The sequence below is a fragment of the Heterocephalus glaber genome, unplaced genomic scaffold (assembly GCF_053883595.1).
Source record: "Heterocephalus glaber isolate CG9 unplaced genomic scaffold, H.glaber_assembly_v1.0 deba00001606, whole genome shotgun sequence".
NCBI lineage: Eukaryota > Metazoa > Chordata > Mammalia > Rodentia > Bathyergidae > Heterocephalus > Heterocephalus glaber.
This window is the reverse complement of record NW_028258377.1, coordinates 24,461,964-24,484,973: the sequence shown is the minus strand read 5'-3', so window position 1 is coordinate 24,484,973 and position 23,010 is coordinate 24,461,964. Positions and strand designations below refer to the sequence as shown.

Below are 23,010 nucleotides of genomic sequence, written 5' to 3'. Positions count from 1 at the left end.
AAAAAAAAAAAATCACAAAGTGAAATTATATAACAACTTGCAACCGATAAATATTTAAAAGTAGAAGCTGTAAATTAAATATTTTTACAATTATTTTTAAAATCAGTGGTCTCAAAATGATATTCAGAGAATACTATGGCATATATACCTTTGCCTTTAGTTTCACAGGCTAGCTTTGTTATAGGTGTATTTAAGTATTTCTACATCCTAAACAGTTTATAATTTAACAGACTCTTGAAAGTGTCTAAACTTAAAGAATGATCCTTTTCTAAAATATTTATGTGCTTAAAAAATAATTTCAGAGAAGGAAAATAGCTTTCTTAAAGAGAAACAAAATAAATAAATCCTTAATTTAACTTTGTGGTGGATTAACTAATAGTCAACTTAGAACGTTCAGCTGAACTGAATCAGCTTGGTTTGGCACGGAAGACCCACCTGAGGAGTGTTAGCAGCAGCATAAAAGAGGACAGGAGTGGAGGATCCGCTCCTGTTGATTTTCTAGGAGAAGCTTGCAGCGGTTGGTTTTCCTGATGCGAACTTCGCTATTCTAGTCCTCGGAGAGGTGCTCGGGTCCTAGCTGTCGCTGGAAATGGCTGCTGTTCTCCTCAAGGGAGCTCTAGCGTTCTAGCTCTGGCTTCTAATACTGGCCTTTGGGCCTTCCGGGTGTGGATCCGTGATAGGGACAAACATGAGACATTGCCGTGGGCTCTGGGCCACTGGCTGGACTCTGGGAAGACACTGCCTTGGATTCTAGCAGTTCAGCTGGGTTTGTGCAGGACACTGCTTTGGGATCCAGGACTTTGGCTGGATTCTTTGGGTCTCTAGTGCGCAGCTAGATCTCTTGCATTCCTCTGCATTTGACTTTTTGGGTGGCTATCATAAAATAATCCTATAAATTTTGTGTCCTGTTTTAAATCTATTTCCCTTGCAAACCCTGACTACAACATTAAAAAAAATTGTCTTTAGGGCCAGGGATTTAGCTCAGTGGTTCTGCTGCCTGCCTCGCAAGCGGAAGGTCCCTAGTTTGATCCCAGGTACCAAAACAAAACAAAACAAAACAAAAAAAACCCTCTTTGTTCTCATGATAAAATAAAGGTTACTTTTCTAAAAGCACGTACAATTAGTGGCAGTAAAATGTTTAACTTCTAAAAAAATCCCTAAAAGTACAACCTTAGATTGTGTGTGAATTGTCCTGCAAGTGTTCCACAAGAGGAGCCAACATTTCTAATAAATTTTAATTTGATAAATGAGTGAGGTCTTGCAATATCTGGGTAGTACGTGATGCTGAATCGCGCAGGATCATAACTGAGCCAATCATTCTTCTCTCACGCATGCGTGCGTGCCATGGGATTGTGGGTAATCGTCTCCCCAAAGGAAGAGCTTCAGTAGATTTCCCGGCAGAGGAGGAGGAGAAAAAGGTGGAGGAATCCCTTACTTCAGTTGAGATTAGGGAGATGTGTAGGAATGTGAGAAACAGCGCAGTATTTTGTAGAGTAAGCACCACCACCACCGAAGTAAGGCCGTAGCAGTGTGAGTGATGAATCTATTTAATGATGACGCAATGTCGCCATTTTGCGAAATTCTCAAAAGGAGGCAAAAGCTTCACTGGCTAAGTTCCTTGTTAAGGCTGCACAAAAAGAAACAGACTCCATTGAGCCAATATAGCAGTGATTCCATTAATAGTAAAAGTTGTACTGCACAGTAATCCACTTCACTTGTCTCCCTCACACCAGCCATGGAGGTTTTCAAACGTAAATGCAGGTTTTCTTTAGATTCTGTATTTTCTTTATTATTTGCTGTTACAGCATTATAATAAGTTTTATATGAGTATTTTTGGTTTGTGGAACGAATCATCTTGAGTTTCTATTACTTCTTTTTGTTTGTTTGTCTTGTTTTGTTTTGTTTGTGGTACCAAGGATCAAACTCAGGAATATTGCGCTTGCCATGCAGGCTCAGCGCCACTGAGCTATATCCCTGGCCCTCCATTATTTCTTATGCGGAAATTCGCTTTGATGTACACATGCTTAGGATTACAAATGTGTAACCAGAATGAATTATTTTCTCAAACCAAGGTTTTGCTGTACATATTACACGTCCCTTTAGAATTGTTACCTCGTCGTGTAATGCGGTGCCAGCACAGGTTTCTACGTTTTTATGTGCAGCGAAGAACTGGACAAAGCATACAATGGTAAGAAAAAAAGTAGCTAAGTTTAATGAAGTTTAAAGGGCAAAGATATGCTCAGGGTCAGCAGGATCGCACCAGGGAAAAGGAAAATGGTGGGAGCATACAATCAGAGTAAGTGGGCTCACATTAGTAGAAAAGAAAATGAGGCAAGCACCAAATGTTTTGTATTTAAGAATTTAAAACATTGTGCTGAGCTTAGTAACTTCTGATTGGGTCTTTCATTGCATGACTAACAGCATGATTGACATGTCAGCTCTGTATACTGTGCATGTTCTTTCCCATAATCCACTCAGTTATATTTGGCTGTATCAGATTCAGTCCAGGGCCAGGGATGTAGCTCAGCAGTGCTGTGCCTGCCTGGCAAGTACAAGGTCCTGAGTTCTATTCCCTGTACAAAAAAAACCAAAACAACAAAACAAAACCAAAAAACAGTCCATATATATGAAGCTTTAATAATGTTCAAGTGAAGAACGGTCATTGTAGGTCATGCCAGAAGGTCTGGCACACAGGCATCCTGGTTTGAGACTTTAGAATTTTCCAAGCCTCTTTGTTTTTTCTTTTCTCTGCTTCTGGTAGCCTTAGAACAAAGATCAGGGGTCTGGCCCTGGGGGCATTGTGGAGGTTCAAGTACATGGAGAGGGGTCTCAAAGACCCAACTGTGCGATATATATTAGAATCAATGTACTGTATAACTAGTTTTGAAATTAAGATTTTAGCAATTCTAAAAGCCTGATCATTTGGTAAATAATTGCAGTTGAGTTCTTCAACTTGCACTTATGTTCAGTAGCCAAACTAACTTATATACTGCCTTATGAGATTTCCCTTTTTATTCAGTTCCACTCCTGCCCGGCCTATGCTATAACCTCAGGGATGCAAGCCTAAGAACTGTGTTCCCAAATTCCAAAGCCCTGTTTTTACCAATGAAAATTACATAAAATTTAGGAAACAACTTGCTCTGAGAAAAGGCCTACACTTACAAGTAGAGTTATGTCTCATTCTAGAATCACCAAATTCTTTTTATTCTATATGGTGGCTCCTTTCAAGTGTAAAGACTTAGTTATATGTAAAGTGAGCCTAAATAGCCTCCTGCCAGTCTTGGGATAAGAACTATCAAAACTACCCATATGCCTGCTGTTTTCTCAGACTCTCCTCTTTATATTAATGAAATGCAGAGATGATATCCGCATTAGATAGACTTAAGATGATGTCTGAGATTCATATCACTTCAAAACTAAATGCCCAGCTTTGAGTTCTACTTTATTAAATAGTGAAGAAATTATTTAATGTCTTTTTCTTAGGAGAATGGCTAGATGAAAACTATCATTTTCTTATGTTGAAATGCACATGCAACACAGTAAAACAAAGTGCCTGATGTCTTCTAGTTATTTTTTTCTCTTTAAGATGAATAGTAAAATGTTAAATAAATTTAGGAGAGAATTAGTTCAAAAAGATTTCACCTTATTTAGTACAGATTGACAATGCCCATAGCAAGGACTAGTCTAGATTGCTATGATATATGACCCATAAAATACTTAATTTAACTCAATCTATGGATCTAGTTATAAATAAATAACTCAAAATAGGTGTTTTCCTGAAAACTATAATATGAAAGAGTAAGTGTATTTGATTGGAATATGATGCTTCTATTTAAGGAATAAAAATGGTTAATGTGAAACAGATGTAACAGTTATTTCTATCCTTTCTTTGACATTTGCAAGAATTAAACTTTTATTATATTGCACTGAACATATATTTGTCCAACTGAACATCTATTTTTCCAACTAAGGAAATTTTCCTTTATCATATATTTTTGTATTTTCACAAAGGTTTTTAAACGTCCAAAGCTAACGTCATTGATATTTCATTGTTCAAAATATATAGCCATCTATGTATAAGCAATTTTATATATTTATATAAGTTGAGCATCAGAATATTTGAGTATTTTCAGCATCATATTGATGCTTAGAAAAGTTCAGATTTTCAAGCTCTTCAAATTTGGGAGTTCATGATGAAAAATAAAAAATTGGCAAATTCTATGCAAATGTTCCAAAATATGAAAAACTGAAATATTTCTAGTCCTAAGCATTTCAGATAAAGGATATTCTACTTGTATTTCCAGTTTTCTTAGAGAAATCTATATTAGTTTTTTATATGTGGTCTTTGTCTCCAAATATATTATTGTGTTTATGAGGCTAGAAATCATATCCCTAATTATTTTAAGCTGATGTTTAAAAATTAATATAGAATTGAGCATTAAAGTGGTACAAAAGAAATAATATTAAATAAAAATAGGAAGCAATCATGATCATTTGTGAAATATTAAAATTTGTATATTGATACGACTTATAGAAACCTTTATGTATAACTAATGTTGAATAAGTATGTCAATTTCACATTTTGAGGGAAAATTTCTTAATATAACTTAAGAATAATGTCAGTTTGTGTTGTACAGATGCTAAAAGCAAACAACAGAGATTTGGGCAATAAAAACTGCATTTTAAAAGTATACACGTCATATGAGAATTATCATAGTATTTGGAAAATTAAAAGTGAATTATTGGTAAACCAAGAAAAGTTCAATTTCTTTTTAACACCCTATCGTTCAGTGACTTTTTTGTGATTCTTATCACATAGACTCGTATCACAGAAGATAATATCATAACAAAATAGCAGTATCTGCTTCAGTATTGCTCCTTCCCCAAGATAAGTTATCCTTCTTCCTAAATGATCTGTGTCATTGTGACCCTACTTACAAAGAACCAAGGTACTTTAGGTCAGTATTCTATAGTAAGTCATTTTTAGTTCTATTCTGGAAAATTGATTTGCTATGACCTATATCTTGTAACTTAGTGGTAACTAGATCCTAATTTCAAGCCAATTTTGCTTTGATTTCAGCAGTCTGTAGTCCTCTCCACTTCAGTCTTAAATTCTGCCTCTGTTAGTCTCAGTGAGAGATCCTGTTCTCTGCTTACAGTTATTCCTGATGGTTTTCTACTATCTGCTTGTTTGCTTTCCTACCTGCTGGAATATCCAAACATTGCTTCCTTGAACATCTCTTTTCATATTCTCTGTTTCTCTCAGATTGTCCCTTTCGTCTGTATTAGATTTTCTTTATGAAGTTTATGCCAACTGCCTTACCAGGTCTTTTACCATACCTTGACTGTTCCATAACCATGAGATTTTATAAATCAAATAAAAATGTAATGTCACCTTACCAAATCCTGACTGAAAGACTCAAAAGGACATAGAGAAGAAAATCTACGTTAGCTATAAAACTGTGTGAAAATGCATGGCATGCACTAAATACAAATGTTTCCCATGCATAATACTGAAGGGGCAGACTGAAGCAAGATGTTGCCACAAGGGAGTGAGGTAAACAGGGGTTTTCAGTAGAGTTTGACAAGACTGAGTATTCACTACTTGAGTGGTAGAGAACTTGGAAAAGAGAAAACAACTGACATAGTGTGTTTCTCTCCCTTAGAAGTACCATAAACTCATTAGATCAGTATGTTGGGCAAGTGCCCTGAGAGCCCTTGTGATCACTGGACACAGCACACTGGCTGGAAACTTGTCCTTGATGTGGTGAAGCTCATCTCTGATCCACTGAGCAGTGTCAGCAGAATGTGAGTCTCACTCAGTCAAACCACTTATCTGGAGTTGATGCCAGATCAAATAGGAAACTGAAAAGAATAATCCAGAGTTTTGTTAAATCCACAGACAAGACATTTATGTATGGGTCAGCACCCTGCTAAGCCGTACTGGCTCCTGGGTCTTAAGACTGGTTACTGAAGTGCAATCAAACAGCTCTATGTGGAGCTCATTCCTTGCTAGAAGGGTCTCTCTATGCACAGCTGCCTCTACTGGTTTAGCAGAAAAACCAGGTGTTTTGTTCAAGACTAATAATCCCTTTTAAGAAGTAAATAAAGGCAAATTTAAGCCTATTATTTGTTTAAACAAAAATGTAGATTGTAGCCTTTAAGAAACAAGTTTTTCAAAATAAATCTTTATTCCAAAAACAAGAGCTGGTGAACAAAAATAAATGACTTAGGAGATAATATTTCAGAAAATGAATGTGAAGAAAATGAATTGTCTACCCAGTGTTGCAAAATTAAGGGTGTCAGGAGAGGGCAAAGCATACTACAAGAAAGTCTTATTGGAAAGTATGTGCAGAATGAGACTGAAAACCTGTCTCATTATAGGGAAGAAAAGATGAGCAAGGAAGGAAGAAGTTAATAAAAATAACAAAGTTCCAATTTATAAGAATTTACAACTTGTTGAAATTCCAGAAGAAACAAATGGAATAAATACAATATGAAATAATTCTTTTTGTTTTTTGTTTGTTTTTGTTTGTTTTTTAGCACTGGAAATTGAACCCAAGCCCTTTACACGGAGCTACATCCCACCACCTCCATCCCCCATGTTTTTAAAAAAGTGTTGGAACAGGATCTCCTTAAGTCATTAGTTTGCCCGGAATAGAGTCAAACTTGCAGTCCTCCTGTTCTCCTGTTTTAGCCTACTGAGAGCTGGGATTGCAGGATTAAAGACAGACTTTTTTTTTTTTTTTTTTTTTTTTGGTACTGGGGATCGAACTTGGGACCAGGGATTGAACTCGGGACCTTGCGCTTTCGAGGCAGGTGCCGGAAACACTGAGCTAAATCCCCGGCCCCTAAAGATAGACTTTAAAAAAAAATCACATCAGATTAATTTCTGAACTTCAGACAATACAGAAAACCAGTAGGTGAATGAAATTATGCACTTCAGAATGGGAAAATTGTGGTCTAGAAATCTTGATTATGTACATTCTAGTAATTTTGATTGAATTACATGTAAATCTTGAGCTATAATTGCCATACAAAGCATAGTATTAAATAATATTAAATGTAAATCCTTATAAGTATGTTTACTACACTAAAAAAGCCAGAAATTATTCCCCAGAGAATGTAGATGACCTGTTTAAAAGTCCGTATCACCTTTTCACATTTCTGGTTATACATGCATACTGTGCTTCAGAAACAAAAACGTCTACCAAAAGAGGCAAGATACAGATTTGAAAGATGTTAAAATTTAGATTATTGACTAAATGACAAAGAACACAGTATGAGAATTCAGAGAAGCTGTATAATCCAAAATGATCAGATAAATCAGGGTAATGATGAGATTTAAGAACAATTTTCCGAGTAATTTGGAGTCAAAACAGTTTAAGTTTATATTCTATGTGTTGTATATTAATTTGATACCAGACTAGTTGCCTGATTTCTCTGGGCCTCAATGTAAATGCATTGTGCCTTGAGCCATTTATGAGGAATAAATGAAATACTGTGTAAAAATCATCTGAAACATATTTAGCACATAATAAACAATAAAATCTTGGTAATGATTGATAAATATCTGTTGCTGTTTGTTGTTATTATAACCTTCATATTAAGGTAGAACTTCACAGAGTTTGGAGTAGAAGCTATGTTTTTTCATTAGAAAAAGGATGCTATCTTGGAAACTAGTAAGTATTTATTAGTAGAGGATGTAACCATATGTTAATTGTTTGATTTGATGTCTTAAAAATACCAGTGACTCTTTCATTTTTCCCAGTCTGCACTTTTTTAAATGGTGTTTTATTTAGCTATACAGAAGTGTTTTATTTGCATCATTCAACTTTAAAAAACCCAGGATCTTTAATGTCTGCAGAATGATCCTTGTTATTAAAAATGCAGATATGTCTAAGAAGCGAGGCATTATAATCTATCCCTAGTTGTTTTATAATATTTCCATTGCAAATACTGACTTAAGTACAAGATTTAGTGCAGATTTTGATAGTGAGGCAAGGAGGTGGCAGATGTGCAGGGAGGGCATCAGGAGCACATTAAGATTCACCAAGTACCCATCACAGAAAGAGAAGGATGTATAAAAGCATATGTTGGGAGCATTGAGGATAACCTTTTACCAATGTTACAGTTTCCGTCGAATTTGAATTTAAGAATGTATCTGAATCAAATAATGTATTGTGTATTTGGATTTTGTCATTAAATAAAATTTTTTCAAAAAATTTTTCAGTGTTCTCAACTGAAACCTCCTTAGACTTACTTTTTACCTCCTGACATCTTATAAGCATTCTGAACTTCTGAACTCTTACCAGAATCTCTGATTAAACTCTGTTGGCAGCATTTTAGGGCTGGTCCTCGAGCCAGCATATTTAAACCTTTCCAAACTCCTGGAAATCTATCCAATGGCTTCTAAATCACATAGGTTGCATCACCGTATGGGCTCCACTTCTCCAGTATCAAAATCTGTCCTAGTTACTTCCCTGGTTGTTGGGACAAAATACTTGACAGCAACAACTAAAGGAAGAATAAGTATTTTTTGGCTCACATTCAGCCCATAGTTGACCGGCTCCAAGCCAGGATAGTATGCACAGGGGAAGGGTGGAGGAAAAGCTTCTCATGGCATGAGAGCAGAGGGGATAAAGGGGATCCAGAGGACCTTTTCTGACCAGATCCAGCTTCCTAATGCAAGCCAACAGTAAGCTCCCACAATCCACTTACCTTCCACAAGTCTCACTTATGTATTCATGGGGCTCTTGGAGGACATGTAGGTATAAATCATAACATAAATTATTTATCTTTTTGTTATATACCCCAGTTTTACTAGGTTAGAAAGTATCACTTTAAAACTGATATCAATGTATGTATGTAAAAGTATTTTTCTAAACTCTCTCACTTTTGGAACACTGTTCCTGGATGGCTAGCATAAATTATAACATGAATCATAATATCAAATGTATTTTTTTACATGACAGAAATCTCACTGTATCACAAATACACTTAAGGTAAGAATGTAACAGAAGGCAGCACTGAATGGATGTGATTAAAAAATGGCTTGATTGCACCAATTTAACTTTCATGTTTGTGAGGGCAATTTCTCTTAGTGATTTTAAAACTGTGAATAACATTGACCCAAATATAATCTTACAAGTTAGTTGGGAAGGGTGGGCAGGGAGACAGGAGGCAGAATGTGTGAGAAAAAGAAGATTGATTTTCTTGGAAGCTGTTTCAGAATGCTTTAACTATTGAAATTTGCTCTGCTTCATTGATTGGTACAGATGATTATCTCACATAATCATGACAGTACCTAGTCATGCAGTTATCTATACAACTCATAAGACTGTTAGAGCTCCATCCACTGACTCCAAAACCTTTTTTACTTTTTTGAAACTTAAAATAAAATTCCAATTTGTGTTTTTCTATCATGGGATAGGAATGCTCTATTATTTGGTGATAGAAAATTGAACTACCCCCTTTTTCATCAGCCATTCTTAGTAGAAAATCCAGAATCAGCAATTGAATTCAAAAGTGTACATAATAAGCATGAAGGATTCTCCATAAAGAGAGGCACCATTTAAACAGCCTCTTTGAAAAAAAAGTGATAGAGTTAACATAACCAATTGCTGACTACATAGAGTAAAGGAATATCTCAGAAAATATGTCTGCCAATACTAAAACTTGGATTGTTTTACTATGGATTTGGATAATGCTTCAATATATGTATCTTAATTACCTTAGTTTCATATAGCTGTGTATGCATTTCAGTGATTGACTAGCTATTAGAAGATTTAGAAGGTTTTCTGGGTCATTCACAACATTTATATTTAAAAAATTTCCCTACGTTTATTGATTATGTGGTTGTGATAAGCATACTCTTTTACCATGGATCTTTAGGTTTTCAAAAAAGGTTCATAATTTTAATCTATACAGAGAAGAAATGAACTAACCTGTCTTATCTTTTCCCACTGTTCCTTTCTCACTGTGTTCCATGAACACTGTCTTTTTCATCAGCCATGAGCTCATTCAAGTCTGGAAGCATTTACATAAGGTATTCCTTCATGAGCGTTGTTTCCCCAGTTCTATCTTTACATGGCTGTCTACTTCTTGTGATTAGATGAAAGCTTGAATGTTCCCACTGTCTTCAATATTGCATGTGACCCTGAATGCACAAACACAATCTTTCTCTTCATAATACTCTTCTCCTTAGAAGAAAGTAGTTGTCTATTTTTCTTCTTAGTCTGGGACTTCATCTTGTGTATCCAAAGTTGTGCACAGGATTTACCTTGCCTCCCCTCTCGAGTTATAGATGAGTGTCTAATTAAAGGAGGAATTTAATTAACATCTGTTGAATAAAGGTAGTCTTTTACCAAGGCAAAGGACATAACTGTATATGTAGATCTTTAGGAAATATTTTACATTTATATTTCAATGTTTTTATAATATGTCGCTTATTTTTGCTGACAGCTATTGTTTATTCCTTAGTAGTAGGATGAATATGACTTACTCAGGGATATGTTATTACTACAGAAACCGCCACAGGAGCAAGACTATTACAGATACATTGGCAATGAGGTAGTAAATTTGCTGTTAAAATTATATATATATATACATTATTTTAATCCATATGCCTTGTTTGATCTAGTTATGTTTAGCTTAATTCATTGTTGCTGTTTGGTAAGTGACTTTAAATCCTTCTTTGATTTTTACGACTGAAGATAGATGTTGATACACACACATATATAGCAGAGTTTTGGAGGCCAGAATATTTACTCGTGATCCACTGCATACTTAACTGTCAATGATTTGTGTTTAGAAAACATTTATATTTAAATATGTTCTATATTATACAACTGCAAAATGCCTAAGCTCAATTGCGTATTTTAAATTTTCCAAGGATAGCTGAAAGTTTGAGATGGTAATTATCTTTTTCTGATGTGTTGCTGCTATTAAAATCCTATCATGATGACTTATCATTTACATATCAATCTTGTTAAAATTTCAAAGCCCTGTGCTGAAAATATAAAAATAAGTATATTTAATATAATTGACACAAGATTGCTCTTTTCCACAATTTTTCTGAAAGTAATAAGAGAGATTCACTTTTGCTTGCCTCTTCAAACAGCATTTTGAATTCTATCAACATCATACTCTTTTTATCCAAAGTAGCTGAAGTCCCAAAAGACTTACCACAAAAATAATATCTGAAATATCAACTCTATGCATATAAATTTGGTTAGAAAGAGAAAATTCTTCATGACTTTAGAGGTGTCAATTTTGTTACAAACTGCTCCTTCTATACATAGCCAGCCATATGAGCATGTGTGTAAATTAACGTATACTGTGTTTCTTGCATTTTCCATTGCTACACAAGGAGTAAGAGATAAAAATTTGCCTATACTATAAAATCAAGAGCTATCACAGAAATTATATACCTATTTACATGTAAATTCCTTATGTCTTATCTTCTAAAGTTACTATGGAGAAATCAGGCTAACAAATAGTATGTGGACCCTTATTGCCTTTAGGGTCAACTCTTCTCCCCCCCTCAACTTTTTTGTAATCTATGACACAGTCAAAATATTGAAAACTTCTTGGCTGTCTCTGTCCTCCCTCTAACACATTGCATACACATACGCACTTTTAAAAACAAGATTTCTGGTTATTTTTCATTGTCGTCTTTTTACTTTGTTATCATTATCTTTCTGATGGTTCATAATATTTTAATAGCACTTGGTTCTAGTGTCATTTTAATCCTTTAGATTAAGAAACTTTACCTGGATTGCTTTTTCAGTCCCTCCTCCCCCACCTGCTAATCCATTTTATACAGCTCACCAGGAAAAACAGTTGAGTACAGCTGTAATTAGGACTTTACCCTACCAATTCTTCATGATTTCTAATTACAGCCAGGAGAAAGCCATATACTTTCAAATTTATCAAGCATGCTCATTGTAAAAATTCAAAAAATTGAAAAATTGGAAAATTGAAAAATTGGAATATATATAGATATGTATGTATTCCAGAGAAAGAGAGAGAGAGAGAGAGAGAATATGCTATTTTTCTCTGTGTTACTTACAATTAGCAACACTTGAGATACCATGATTTTATACTTAGTTTTTAAGATTTGATTTCATTTAAAACAGATGCTAGCATGGTGAATTCACTGTAGTTTAGTAACTTCAGTTTCTGTGGTCATATTTTCTTTCTTTTTAAAAAAATGATAGCAAAGTTTTATTAAAGGAAGGAAAAGAAACAGGCTCTGCAGAGCAAGTTTGGGCCAAGTAAAAGTAGGAAAAGAAGTACACTCTACAGTGTGAGGGTGGGACAGCCATACAGGAGGGGCATAGTGGGCTGTCGTGATTTCATTAGAAGAGTGAAAAGTATTTTTTTTACTTAGAAAACACCTATAATCTTGCTCAAGTAACTTTTTAAAAAAAACTTTACCCACTGTAAGAAAACATATTAATACATAATAAATATATTTTTTAGGTTATGAACATTTAAATAAAAGTGTTCACTAAATGTTTGGTTTACTGCTAAAACAACAATCAAGCAGAATCTTAGACTTAATTGGTGTTTAATACATGCTTCATCATGAATTAATTCATGATCCTTATACTGTGATTTTAATTGATTTAATGTATGTGAGGAGTCCTAGAATGTTGGAGTCTGATTAGTTTTCATTAACAATATTAGAATGCTCTTCATTCTAATATATACTAAATAATGATTTATTAAAATAAGGTATTTTTCTTATCTGGTTTTTCTCTTGTTCTCTATTTCCTATATTATGATGTCTGCTACAACAATTTGAGGAAATTTATTTTTCAATAATATATGCATAATTAAACTTAAGAACTTCAATTCTATGGTGTGTTGTTAGCATTACTTAATATTTGTAAATTAAAGTATGACTTTCAGATTTAATTGTAATCTATCTAGAACTTGTGTCAAAATGTCCCTAATGGATAATGATGTTGAATATTTTTTTCATGAACTGATTGATCATTTACATATCTTTTTTAAGAGAAATATTTGTTTCACTTCCTTGCCTATTTTTAATTTTGTAGTTGTCTTTTCATTGTTAACTTGTAAGAATTATTTATATGTTTTCCATATAAGTCCCTTATTGGATAATGATTTACAAACATTTGATCCTGTTCTGTGATGTAGGGAAGGAAAACTATCTTTTTTCTCTACTTAATTTAGGCTCATGGCTGATCTTTTAAAAATAAATGAGAGATTATCAAGAGCGAAGCAGTTTCATTTAATACAAATGTATAACGCAAGAACCTTCATAAGAAATGACATGATAAAGACCTAGACATGGTTTTCTTTGTTTTTACTAGTAGGTTTGACCATCAGATTGATTGTCAAGAAGAAATGATGCAGCAGTGATAAGTGGAGGGAGGCTTAGCAGTGCCCCTTTATTTAGATTCTTTTTCAGAATCTCTGGTCTTCAGAGATAAGGATGTTTTTTCCTCCAGGTATGCAGGAGACCACCCCTCCACTGAGGGTTATCAGACATTTTTTCGAGAGAAGATCAGAAAATCCTTTCCAGATTTATCAGGGAAGGTTAAGGGTAAGGCTAGAGAGACTTTCTTACTGCTGCTGTTTTCTCCAATTTCTTCAGCTCAAAATATGTCGTGTAATGTATTCTAAACTTCATTAATGAATTTTAGTTTCTCTTTCTTTATGTATTTTGAAGCATATCTATTTTTATTTATTATGTGCAATTTATATATTGCTTTTCTATTTATTTATGTACTTTTTCTTGTGTTGTTTATGCTTTTGGTGGTATATCCAGTAAGCCATTTCCCAAAGCAAGATAACAAAGCTTTAATAGTTTTATCATTGAAGAATTTTAGAGTGTCAGTTCTTGGATTTATATACTGAATTGATCATGCTTTAATTTTATGATAGTAAGTTAGAGTAGTGCATCAGCACTGTTTTGTGCACAAATGTTCCATTATCTCAGCGTGGTTTGTTGACAAAACTAACTTCCATATTAAGGCATCTTTATTCTCTTTGTTGAATATTAATTGACTGAGCACATAAAGGCTTATTTTTGGACTCCTAATTCTGTTGCACTGATTCATAGGTCTGTCAATAGATTATCATCACTACATAGTTTGATTACAGTAGCTTTGTGGTTAATTCTGAAATAGTCTTTCAGTTTTCTTTCGAGATTATTTCAACTATTTGTAAGCATTTCCATGTGAGTTACCAGGATAAGTTTATCCATTTCTGCACAAAAAATGGCAGCTGGAATTTTGATATGAATTGCATTGAATCTTTGGCCAAATTGAGCAATAGCATCTATCTTAACAGTATTAAATTTTCTAGTGCATGAACACAGGCTCTTTCTACATATTTAGTTCTTTTAAATTTCTTTTAGATAATATTCGTATACTCTCTGGAAAATTTGTTTTTATTTTATTTTTAATATTGTAAATAGGATGTTTAATTTCATTTTAAATTTGGTCATTATTAGAGTTTAGAAATAAAATTATTTTTGTATATTGATGTATCTATCTTATCTTTCAACTTGCTTAGTCATTGGCTGTGATATATTTTTAAAAATTATATGTGGTAGAATTTTCTATATCCAAGACAGTGTAATCTGGAAATGGATACAGTTTTGCTACTTGATTTCTCATATTGATAAGTTGATAGCTTTTTTCTTCAGTGTTTTTTAGTTGTACGGACTAAACAAACCTCCAGTAAGATATTGAGTAGTCCTAATCTTTAGGCATAAGCATTTAGTCTGTCAGCACTAATTACGTTAACTGTAGGCTTTTTATCACATGTGCTTTTATCAGGTTGTGAAAATTTCTTTATATTTTAATTATTTGAATGTTTGTAACATGAAAGGGTGTTGGAGGTTGTTAAATGCATTTTCTGTGTTTCTTGAGATTATTATGTAGTTTTTGTCCTTATCCTGATAATGTAGTGTATTACCTTGAGATGTACAACAAACTTCATTTCCAACATAAATCCCACTTGGAAATAATGTATAATTTGTTTATATGTTGCTGGATTTGTTTGCTAGTATTTAGTTACAAATATTTGTGTCTTTAGTAATAAAGAATAGTGGCCTGCCTCTCTCTCTCCCTTTCTTTTCCTTTTCTCTCTTTCTTTTTTTCTTTTCTTTTCTTTCCCTCCCTCTGTCTGTCTTTCTTTCTTTCTTTCTCTCTCTCTCTCTCTTCCTTCCTTCCTCCCTTCCTTTCCCTTCCCTTCCCTCTCCTTCCTTCCTTCCTTCTTCCTTCCTTCCTTTCTTCCTTTCTTCCTTTCTTTCTCTCTCTCTCTTTCTTTTTCTTCCTTTCTTTCCCCTTCCTCCCTCCCTCCCTGCCTCTCCTTCTTTCCCCTTATGTCTTTTCACTTGTTCTAGTATCAAGGTAATATTTTCCTTGTAGAATTAATTGAGATTTGGGTTTTTTATTTTGAGGTGTCTGTTTAAAAATGGGGTTAATTATTTTTCAATATTTATGGTATGTAATGCATTACATTCATTGTTTGTAGTTGGTACTGTACATTACATATTTAATTTTTTTATATACCCTTTCCTTTACTCGCTCTCCATCCCTTTATCTCTTAATCCATTCCTATTTCTTTAATAATTTTATTAAAATCAGTAGTGAAGTCAGGTAGACATTTCTTCATTACTATCCAATCAATTTTTGTAGATCCTTTCAGGTATTGTTCCTTTTCCTTTGTTTTACTTAGGCTATTTGTTAGCTATTAACATTTCCAGTTCTGTTTAAGCTGACAGTAATAGCCCTTCTATCCTCTTTGATTTTAATATATTGAATTTTTTCTCTCTCTGCTCAGTATAACTAAAGGTTTGTCAATCTTTTTAGGATTAGGCAGACAGTTTAAAATTCTCCATTAATCTCTAATTTTTACTGTGCAGCGATAAGGACACATGAAAATGAAAGTTTAGGGCTTTACCAGTTATTTTCTAGGCAAGTACACTATCCTACTCACACATGTATAGTCTCATCAATGTACATGGCTTTCTAGTAAAGAAAGATGTTAAGAGTTTTTAAAATGCCCCCGTAGCCGTGTTTTTCTCCAGATTTTTTTCCTTTCAAGTGGTTTTATTTGTTGTTTTGTTTTGTTTTGTTCTTGACCCAATTGTTGTGGTCATCACAAGCAATTGCTTTATTAAGGAATGAATTTCCCTGATTGGTTTTGCCAGAAGTCCCTTAGGAGAAGCCTTAGTAATCTAACAATTTTCAGGTTAGGTCAAATAAAGACAAGCTTTGGTAGCAGAACTTTCCATGGAATTTTCAGACAGTTCAGACAATCCCAGCTCATTGAAAAGAGGATATTGTAGGAACTCTTGCCCTGTTCTGTTCCTACCAGTGGCTTCTAGGCTATTGGTCTTCAAGCCTATCATACAGAGGGGGATGGAAATAAGGCAAGATACAGTGCCACAAAGCTCACTGTTCTTGCCAATATTTAACTTTTTCTTGAGTAAACATCCCTGTAGATTTGTAACCCTAGTGATACTTTCCAGAATTCTAGAAAAGTTAATATGACAGTTTTTTTCTGTTGTTCTGATCATATTTATAGAAGACAGTATTTTCCAAGATTTTTCATTTACCATTCATGTTGTTACCAGGTTTTAGGGTGTTGGAGTGTCCTTCTAGAGGTGGTTTCTAGGTTGTTTGTCTTGAACAAAGAATTGGTTAAGACCAGAGGAAAATGTAGCAAGCTTTTGGATTTATTAAAGGTATGAAAAGAAAAGAAACACAGTCTGCAGAGTGAGTTCAGGCCAAATAAAAGTAGGAAAATAAATACACTCTAGGGTGAGAGCGGCCCACTCTGAATGAGAGAGCACAGTGGCTATAAGGAAAATGGCAGCTGTCATTTGTATCCCACACTCCTCAGGCTGGTCAAATTTAGGCTGTCTTATCAAAAACCAGCTTGGGTTCTTGCTAGAAGAACTGAAGATAGCATTCTCTGATTGGTCCCAGGTGCAAGGCGTTGGGACCTATTCTGCATATCCTGGAGCTTTGTAACTGACATGCCCACTTCCCCAGCCAGTTTGTCATGTCCTTATCTCCTGCCTCAATGTAGTGTGCAACATAGTGTAGCGTAATGTTTTATTAAAGGAAACAATGAATTTCCAATAAAATTACCCAACCGTTGAAACAAAATGTATTTTCCCAGTTTGTCAAGAATATTAAAATTAATTTGAGGGGAGAAAAGCTGAATAACAAGAATTATTGTTGTTGACCTTTGTTGGAAAAAATGGAACATTAAGTAGTGATTAAACTCTGATTATACTTTGATTGACACATTGGTTTCTAGCATGTGCATAGAAATCATAAATTAAGTCATTAACAAAACTTAATGTTTTATTTTTTTCATATATTCCATAGAATATACACCTTGGTAAAATTTAGCTGTGTAGAATAATTTTAATTTGTAATATATTTGCATTTTACAATGCATAATTGATGGCAATTATGTCCACATAATGTAATCTGTTTTTACTGATGGAATAATAGAATATTATTGTATAACAGCATCATTAAACAAAAAACATCTTCAATAATATTAAACATAATCTTGTTTATAACAAGTTATGGAATATGAAAACTGCATTTTACATGAGAAACGTAAAAGAGCCTCAGGGGTGAATTTGAAATATATTATTGGATATTTCCATATTTGTAAGTAAAAGCAATGTACTATGTAATTCTCGAAATTAGTTAATTAGTTAAGCTCCATTGTAATGCAGCATATAATCCAGTTAATTAACTTCTTTTAATACAGGATTGATAAAAATGTTCATCATTTCGTGATGTAAAAAATACTCCTGAAGTAAAAGAAGTGTTCCCTTTCAAGGAAAATAAGTTTTGTAAAGTAGGATGAAGTTCCAAGCCCAGATGCTTTGGTTTCATGGATATAAAAGATTTATGTTTTAATGTTTTTATTTATAATACTTTAAAGAAAATTTATTTTTTTACCTATAGCTCTCAACATCAAATATTTCTACTGTGAGTTTTGCTTTTCTTTTTTTTTTCTCTAGTTTTTCTGGCCTTTCATTATTGGCATAAACATATATGTGTGACTATTATATTTACTATATATAATATGTTTGAATGCAATTTTAATATATCTGTTTAAGGTACTATTGTTTGACATACGATGTAGAGATCTTACCTTGCTTGCAAAAACCCAAATCAATTTTAGCTATCTAAAATGATCAGAAATGCATCTGGAATCTAAAGTATTTGATGGGAGCCAAGAGTCTAGGGGAATCAGAGGGAGCAATAAGAGGTCTGGAGAGTTAAAAAGTTAGAAGCTGGAAAAACAATAATGCTGTTTTACAAAAATAAAAAAGGGGAAGGGAAGAAAGGAAAAGATAAGAGAGAAAAAACAAGAACATTAGTGAAAACAAAGTATAGGAAAATATCAGAGCTATACAGGAAGATTTTTTTCACAATTGAGGAATTTTTTTGTTTTCTTTTGAGAATATCTACCAGGGCCTCAGCAAATAAAATGAAAAAGTAACCATGTTATGCACCTTACTACAAAATTTTAGAATACCAGGGTCAGAGAAAAGTTCTAAGCTTGAAAGCTGTCGTTTAAATAGTACAGGCACAAAAAATGTAGATTTTACAGGTAGTGCAGCTGCTATTTGTGGATCCAGTATAATTATTCTTGTTCCTCAGATATTATTTCTCCTTTTGATAATTTGGAAAATAATGTCATGTCCTTATGTGATAAAGATAAGAAAGCCAGTAAGTGCCTAGTGCAAAATATTCTTGCTTTTGCAGATAATTTAGTCAGTGAGTACTTTGCTCCTTGTCCTTCGTTAGAGAAGGAGGAAGTTACTCCAACTGATTCCAAAGGACAGATAGACTGTGCTGTAACACTGCTCAAAGATCAAGATCTGCAAAAAGAGCCTCAAAACTTATTAGCTAGTCAAACTTTAGCACCTAATAAAAACTTGGGGGAAATGACTAAACTTAATTCAAAGCATGTATCTTTTAAGCTCCCAAAGGATCAAATGGAGGCCTTTGTTGATATGTTTGTTACTTCTCAGCCTTATGTCTCAACCCAACAACCTCTGTTAACCCAAAAAGGACAGAATGTCAGTGAAGATGAATCAAAACTGTCTAACACTGAAAATAGGAGTTTAAATATTGTTACAGAAAATTTCTCTGTACTCACATGTTCAGACAAATCCAAAATGCTCAATAATGAGAAACAATTTGCTATAGTCTGTAAAAAAGAACTAAAGGAAAATATTCAGCCAGCTAAATGTAATACAGTTAGAGATAACAACAGTAACACAGGCTTGACAAGTCATTCAAACCCATATCAATGCTAGAGAAGCAGATCCTATACTTGCATCTAATTTTCCATGTTGTAGTAGTATCAAGCCGAGTCTGAATAATTTGAATGGAAAACCTGGAGAGATTTTAGATTTTCAAACTGCTTACGTACTACCTTCTTCAGAAGAATTACTCAAATTAGAAAACAAGGCACTCAATAATATGACTGTTGCGCAATCTACAGAACTGGATAATATTAACATAATGTCCAGTGGTGCTAAACATAACGAAGTTAAAGAAAATAAAAATTCTCATAATGGAGATGAAACTACCTCTGCACCATTAAAGGCAGTTGTGAAAGATAAAATGAGATATTCTTTGGGAATCTTTTTGCCCAGATTGCCAAACAAGAGAAATTGTAGCATCACCTGGTATTGATGACCTAGAGCAGATTCCAGTAGAAAGAACTGCTCTAAGTCACTCAGAAACTCAACCAGTCTCCGGCAAAAATTCAGGAATTGGATCTGTTGCAGCAAAACTGAATTTAAGTCTATCTCAGTATATAAATGAGGAAAATCTTCCCATATATTCTGGTGAGGTTAATTCCTCAGACTCGGTTAGCATAGAAATTGAGGGAAAGGCATTGATTGAGAAATATCAAAAAGAGATTTCACCATCTGAAAACAAAATGGAAGAAACCAGCAATAGCCAAAAAAAGAACCTGGGTACAAGAAGAAGATGATGTTGAAAATGAGAAAAAAATCAGAAAATATGAGATTAAGCTTGAGGATTCTACACAACATCAGGAGATTTTTGATCACCATACTGAAGGGGATATAGGTAAAAATGCTAACAGTGTATTGATAAAAAGCCTCAGTAGGGCTCTGTCTGGTTCCAGCAGCTCTCTGGATTCAGTCAAGGCTGATGGGACCTCTCTGGACTTTAGCATGCACAAGAATAGTCAAATGGAATCCCAGTTTTCTTGGTCACGCTATTTGTGAAGAGAGCTTGAGGGAGAAACTCAAGGATGGGAGAATAACAGTAAGAGAGTTCTTTATACTTCTTCAGGTCCACATCTTGATACAGAAACCCCAGGAAAGCAGCCTCCCACCCAAATTTACTATACATACATCACCTACTCCAGAAGACCTAATGCTGAGACAATATATTTATGGACCCAAGAAACAGATTTATAGAGAAGATTGTAAGGTTCTTCACCAAAAGATTGAAGAATTAAAAGTGTCTGCATTGAACCAAGGTAAACTGTTGACTGATGTAACCAGAAACACGTGGAAAAAATGAGACACTACTCTGATGAACAACTAAAGGGCTTTGGAATTCACCTTAACAAAATAAAGTCGCGTTTTACCAAGATGACTAAAGTCTTCACTCACCAAGGAAAAGTGGCTCTGTACAGCAAGCTGGTACAGTCAGCTCAGAATGAAAGGGAGAGACTTCATGTAAGGATAGATGAGATGGACATTGTACTTGAGATTGATAACTGTCTCACTGAGGTGGAAATAGAAATTAAGAATTTGGAGAATGAAGAGAAAGACAATTCTATGGAAGAATGGCATTCTGAAATGAGAGCTTCAGAGGGAGATCTAGAAAAGCTAAAAGCCAAAGAGGAGCTTCAAAGAAAGCTCTTAGAACTGGAGGAACAGAAAGAGCAAACCCTTGCTCAGATAGATTTTATGCAAAAACAAACAAATAGAACCGAAGAACTACTGGATCATTTGAGTTTGTCTGAGTGGGAAGTCATTGAGTGGAGTGATGATCAAGCTGTATTTACCTGTATTTATGATACCATAGACTCACCATCACCTTTGCAGAGCCAGTTGTTGGTTTCCCTTTCCTGGAAAAGCCTTACAGAAAGATTGCTGACCTGAATTTTCAGTCTTTTCTAGATGAGGATAAAGCTCCTTCTTCCTCCCTTTTGGTTCATAAGCTTATTTTTCAATACATTTAGGAACAGGAATCCTGGAGGAAGAAATGTACAACACAGCATCAAGTACCCAAGATGCTTCAGAAATTTTCACTGGTAGTGTGCCACTGCAGACTCCTTGGAGAAGAGATTGAATTTTTAAAGAGATGGGGACCAAATTATAACCTATTGGACATATATGTGAATAATACTGATTTAAGGCTTTTATTCTCCAGCTCTGCAGCATTGGCAAAGTTTGAGATAACTTTGTCTCTCTCGGATCCATTGATCCCATTACCTTTCACTATTCAAAATCACCTTGGGAACACGGGCCAAGATGAAATTGCTTCCATTATATCTAATGCCATTAGAGGACAACTATTTGAAGAACGTAGTCAAGCAAATTTCCTGAGATCTACTTCAGGACTGCCACTTCTACCCCTAGACTCATGGACCATAACTGTAACAACCAAACAATAGTACACACACTTGGGATGTTATGTTAGGGTTTCCACTGCTGTTTAACCTTTGTCTTTAGATCAAAGAAGCCTAGTAAAATTTCTCTGACGATGTTAAAAGAAAAAAAAAAAAAAGAAAAGGTTCTAAGCACATCCAGAGGGAAAAATCAGGTCCCATTCATACAGCCTCAGGGATCTGAACAACATTTGTTAATATCCACACCAGACAATAGAAAGCTGTGGAAAATTGCTGTCACAATTCTGAAGTAAACACCTAAAAGTTTAGATTATTAGGAATAGTTAAGTGACATTATGAGATGAAAGTTTATTTATACCATGAAAATATAAAGAAATTTAAATATCATCTTCAAAGCACTTTTAAGGAAAATGAACGTAGAGAGTTAAAAATAGAATAAACTTCAAGAAAAAGAAGAGTAAAAGGAAGAAAAGGTGATAGAGAGGGACCAGAGAGAGAGAAGGTGAGGCAGAGAAAGAGGAAGAAAAAAGAAAAAAGAGGAAGAGACAAAGAAGAAGAAACAGAACTCATACAGTGGCTAAATTACTATGAGAAAGACACAAAGGGAATTTTCACATTGAGGTACAAGGAAGATTCCACAACATTATCTGCCTGGCCTAATGTACAACCTTGTATAAGCTATTCTACGCTATTGAAGGATTGTTATTATTTTTGGCATGTTTAGGACAGAATTATTAAAGAACATATAAAAGGTAACTGAATGCAAAAATGAGAAACTTTTCCTTGCAGGAAAAGAAGAGGTTCTTGAAGTGAGGCTCATATTTACGTGGTTGTTAAGGATAAACACTGTGTCTTTATTTAACTTAAAAATACTCTAACTATTTTGGATGGATAAAGGAATAGAAAGTGTGTTTGGATAGACCCCTGTCCTTAACCTCTGAATTAAGAAGCTTGTAGATGAGTTCTAAAATTGTGGAATACAGAAAGAATATTTAAGAATTGAAGTAAAAAGTATCTGCTTATTCTTTAACAACCTCTAGTTTTTATTGCTCTTTCTTTTAAAGCGACTGTTCTGTCCACACTACTCAGGTAGATTTTTGGGACCTTCCAAGCCACATTATCCAAGAAATAAATCATGAGTAGATTTACAGTCTACTGGTGTGAGGCTTTAATAGGATTTGTGCAGTGGACACCAGAAAGAGCCCTCTGAGACTAAGCAAAACGTATGGAAGTGTGAGAGGAATGTACTTATTTAGCAACTGCAGATATGCAATTGGTGGAAGTATAAGCATGTGATTGGTTCAAATTCTACTTCACAGATTTGTCCAGGGACAGGCATGTGGTTAGTTCAAATGGGTA

At 34.3% G+C, this 23,010-nt stretch overlaps 1 long non-coding RNA gene and 1 pseudogene across 1 annotated transcript; both read left to right on the top strand.

Annotated features, from left to right (window-relative positions):
- Window positions 1-316: 316 nt before the first annotated feature.
- Window positions 317-8,135, top strand: LOC110344795 (uncharacterized). Its single transcript, XR_002387611.2, has 4 exons — window positions 317-1,418; window positions 2,073-2,188; window positions 5,667-5,808; window positions 6,544-8,135. It is a non-coding gene; the product is annotated as an uncharacterized LOC110344795 (long non-coding RNA).
- Window positions 8,136-18,527: 10,392 nt separating this feature from the next.
- On the top strand, window positions 18,528-22,818 carry LOC101722475 (outer kinetochore KNL1 complex subunit KNL1-like; annotated as a pseudogene).
- The last annotated feature ends 192 nt before the right edge of the window (window positions 22,819-23,010 follow it).